Consider the following 4,305-nt stretch of genomic DNA (forward strand, 5'->3'; position numbering starts at 1 on the left):
AGGCACCAGGCTGCCCGAAGTAACCAATAGAACCAATTGAACCAAAAGGCAAACCTTGTGATCCAGAAAAATTCGGAGTTTGACCAACTCTGGCCACAAAGCCTCCATAACCAGCAAAGTTTCCTCCTAAAGGATTATAAGGAGTTGATAACCCCTGATACGGATTCCAAGCAGAATCTAAGGGAGGAATAATTTGAAATGAACTAACTGTGGAGTATGGCCTATTCCCTTGTTGGCCGAAAAACGGATTCCCAGTTCCCATGCCACTAACTGCAGGGTTAGTCCAACCTTGGAAAGGATTGTTACTTTGTCCTGTAGAAGAAAAAGGAATAGATCCTACTGTTGGGTTGGAATGTGGTATATGACCACTTTCGAAAGGAAAAACCTGGAATGAAGCCGATCCACCCATCATGGACGTGGCGGCACTAAACGGAACTGACGGAATACCCTGTGAATGGGTGCCAAATGGGAAGAATCCAGAAATAAAAGCATTGGTTTGGGAATTTCCACTCGTGGATGGAATGGAGGTAGACCCAACTAAATATGTGCTAGCAAAAGACCCAAACAAAGAAGCAGAGGAGATGGAAATCGTTCCTCCCCCTTGTACTGATGTTGGAGTTTGCATAGTTGTAGCACTTGTAGTAGAAACCATGCTTCCAGTAGTGGTCATCGACGGTAAGTGTGTAATGTGACCTGGACTTGACGGTCTATGCGTCGAAGTCCCAACATATTGTAATACTTTCGGATGGCTAGATGGTAGGGGAGAATTCAGAGTCGCTAATGACTCTGAGAGTTCTTCTACCTCTATGTTATTCTCTGTTTGAAAGAGAACTTGAGAAAGAACTAGAGTGTTCCTCTCTTGTTCTGCGGAAGTGCCAGGCCTTACTTGAACACTAATGCCCTCGAGAGGAGGATCAATCCCCGATGCGTCAGCTGCCGTGGGACGAAACCTACCAGTAGTATTACCTCTGCACCTTCTAGGAGAAGGATCTAAACTTGGTAGTGAAAGACCACGAAGTCTTCGAGACCGTCTAGATGATCAGTTAGCCACTTTGAATTTTTTATTAAAATCTAACTAAAGACTCAAAAAATTGAAAGCTAGGCCAACTAAGAGCATAGAGAACACACTATAAAGTCCCTAAAAGATATCATCCAGTCAAACAACTTCCAAGTATTTCCGCTCCGGGTGATTAGGACCGGACACCAAAATACAAGAAAGTGAATTAAGGGGCCTTCCGAAGATAGTCTGGGATAATGACAGCCCAGTCCTATCAGCGAAGGTAACAGAGGAAGTTACGCTGACCTCCTAACAACAGCCTGCGCCGATGCAAGCCCCCAAGCTTTGCAAGGGTGCCCTCCAGTAGTACCGTTGAGAGTGATGCAACGTCGACCTCAGGTGCCACGGGATTCCCCTCCACAGCCACCTGTGTAGATCCCTAGGAGTAGCAACTATGGATACCAACTTGTTGCAGAAGCCAGGTGGAACAGTCGTGAGGTAAGATCGGACAAGTAGGAGAGGGGGTATCTCTCTTCCCTGTCTTCACAAACCCTCCTAATGCTATTGGATTTTCACTCACTATTCAAAATCCTATGTTTGACAGTTTAAATGGCCTTGGAGAATTATCTCTCCACTTGCCTAATCCAAGGCCCTAAAATATCCTAAAACTTGTTGGTGTGTCTAACTTGCCAATTATAAAAAGTTCTAGTATATTTTAATTATCGCTTGTTTTTAAATGGGCTGTTCTTTAAGTCAAGGGATAAGCGGAAGTGAAACTAGTGGTGTTTTGACGCAAAAGAAATTAATAAAAACCAAACTACATGCAAATGCACTTGTTTTTCGTTTTTCGATGAAAATAAATTTCTATAGGGTTCAGAGGAACTTCAAGGAAAACAACAAATTTTCTTTTCTTCTCTTTTACTCACGCTTCACACTCACAAAAGGTAACAAAGCTATGGATGCCTAAAAAGATGTGCAAATCTATCCTAATGCAATAAGTACACACTGATGCAAGACTTAAGACTACTCTAAATCAAAAAATGAAAGTTACTTGTTTATCAATTTTTATTTTGCCACTTAAAATGTTTAGATGGAATATGAGCTGCTACCATTCATTTCGTCTAAACACTAAAAACAAGTTTCAAGAGAAACAAAAATGCACTTTCATTCACTAAAATGAAACCAAATCAAAACAAAGTTCAAGAAAGAAAAACCAAGTTTTTTCAAAGAGTTTTCTTCAAAAGCAAAAACAAAAATGTCTTTTCAAAAATGCTCTCAACAAGACTGAAACTTTATGATTGAAGAATAGGCAACAAACACTTTTGCAAGTTGACAACACACAATGGATGAAAACTCAACAAAAAGAAATGTGTTTAAAGATGCTCTTAACAATCAAAAGCATCAATGAAAGCTTTGGCAACAAAGACCAAAAGATCAAAAAGACAATTTTCAAGAAAGTGTCAATCAACAACTTTCATGAAACAAAAAAGTGGATGGTCACAAATAGCAGTTTTGTCAAGAAAACAAAAAGTCACCAAAAAAATATTTAACACAAAGATTGAGATCAATCTTCTTGCCCTGATGAATCAGAGCAGCCAAGATTCCCAGCAAGAAATCTTGCGTGCTTAAGCAACAAATGATGACGCTTGCAAAAACAAAAACAAGAACAACACTTCTCACAATCAGAGAGAATTCGAAATCAAATACTTGCTGTAAAACTAACAAATGACACTCGAAAGTAACTGTTCAGGACTGAATCAAACTAGCAGACAGACCTTCAGAGACAAAAAGATTTAAAAAATCTTGAAAATTGCAAGATATACGTGATTGTACTGATGTACAGATTGCGTGTATACGTGACTGTGCCTAAGGAAACCTGCGTATACGTGGGTTAACTTAAGGAAACATGTGTATATACGCTTCTGTAAACAAGAAAAACAACGTATATAAAAGATTTCAAGAAAAAATAAAAATCAGTCTGAAGAAACTGACCAAACTTACAATTCAAGTTCCTACAGGAACAAACTACATAGCAATAGCAAGAAAACAGATAGCTGAGCCCTGATTGGCTTGAACACACCCAAAATAGGAACAACAATGATGTTGTCCCCAATGGAGTCGCTAATTCTGTTAAGGGAAAAGTTCCCCTAGGGTCTTCGGCTGATACCCTAGTAGACTAAAAGTTGTCTATACAGAGAAACACACATTCCATACAGCCATAATGCTAATATAAGCAAACTCTACGATAAGGGGTGTACCTGAGTTCCTACATTTGAGAAGGTCCTTCCAGGGTCCAAACCCTTCTTGGAGTTCCTTTTGCTCCTTGTTACACTAAAAAATGTCACCATGACTATTTGCAGTTAGTATGGCTCCATCCACTGTCATACTATCCTCCTTGGCAAGTCTCATGCCTCTGCTCTTCATGTCAAACTTCAAGAAAGAGAGAAAAGTCATTTAAAGTCAATTATCTCTGGTACGCAGTTTCTCTTAGCCTTACCTGCGTGTACGCAACCCAAGTTCACAATACCTGCGTACTTGTACGCTCTGTATGTAAAGGGGTGGGTGCGTACTCCTGTAAAGGTCAAAAGGCGCAAGTTTCACTCTAAAAAAGTTACTTGTGGTCATTTCTAGAGTCTTCTAGAAGCTTGTTTGACGTGTATGAAGCGCCTCCAGATAGTCCTGTCTCAACTACCAAAAATATGACACCCCTAAATGTTCCTGATTCTAAAGCGGTATCTACCCTACCACGGGTTAATTATGTGGCAACTGGTCCCATGTTTTCAGTTACCGATGTACGTGAGCCTCTCACTCTTTGCTCATCTTCCTTTGATTTAGATCCGGTAATTGACATGGAAAACTCTATGGGATTACTTGAACACGATTTTCTTATCCCTTTTGAGTCCCTTGACATGTATTCCTTCCAGAGAAGTATTCTTCCCTCTGATGAAGACCTCTTGGAAGCCATGATCAAGGTGTGTCCATTGACATGTCTTTCTTCCAGTTGGAAGCCATGATCAATATTTAGAGCATAGTTCCTTGTCTTGTGTCAAGCTCATTAAAAAATGAATCAAGGATTTTAGAGCATAGTTCCTTGTCTTGTGTCAAGCTCGTTAAAAAATGAATCAAGGTTTTTTAGAGTAGAGATTTTTGTTAGGTAGATTGTAGAGAGTAGTTATGAGCATAGTTCCTTATCTTGTGTCAAGCTCGTTTAAAAAATGAAACAAGGGTTTTGAGGATAGTTCTTTTCCTGTGTCAACCTCACTAAAAAATGAAATAGCTCCCACAAGTCTTTCCAAGATCTTGAAAGT

This window comes from Pinus tabuliformis, chromosome 6 (genome assembly GCF_031772625.1).
Source record: "Pinus tabuliformis cultivar Carrire ecotype Pingquan chromosome 6, CPIR1, whole genome shotgun sequence".
NCBI lineage: Eukaryota > Viridiplantae > Streptophyta > Pinopsida > Pinales > Pinaceae > Pinus > Pinus tabuliformis.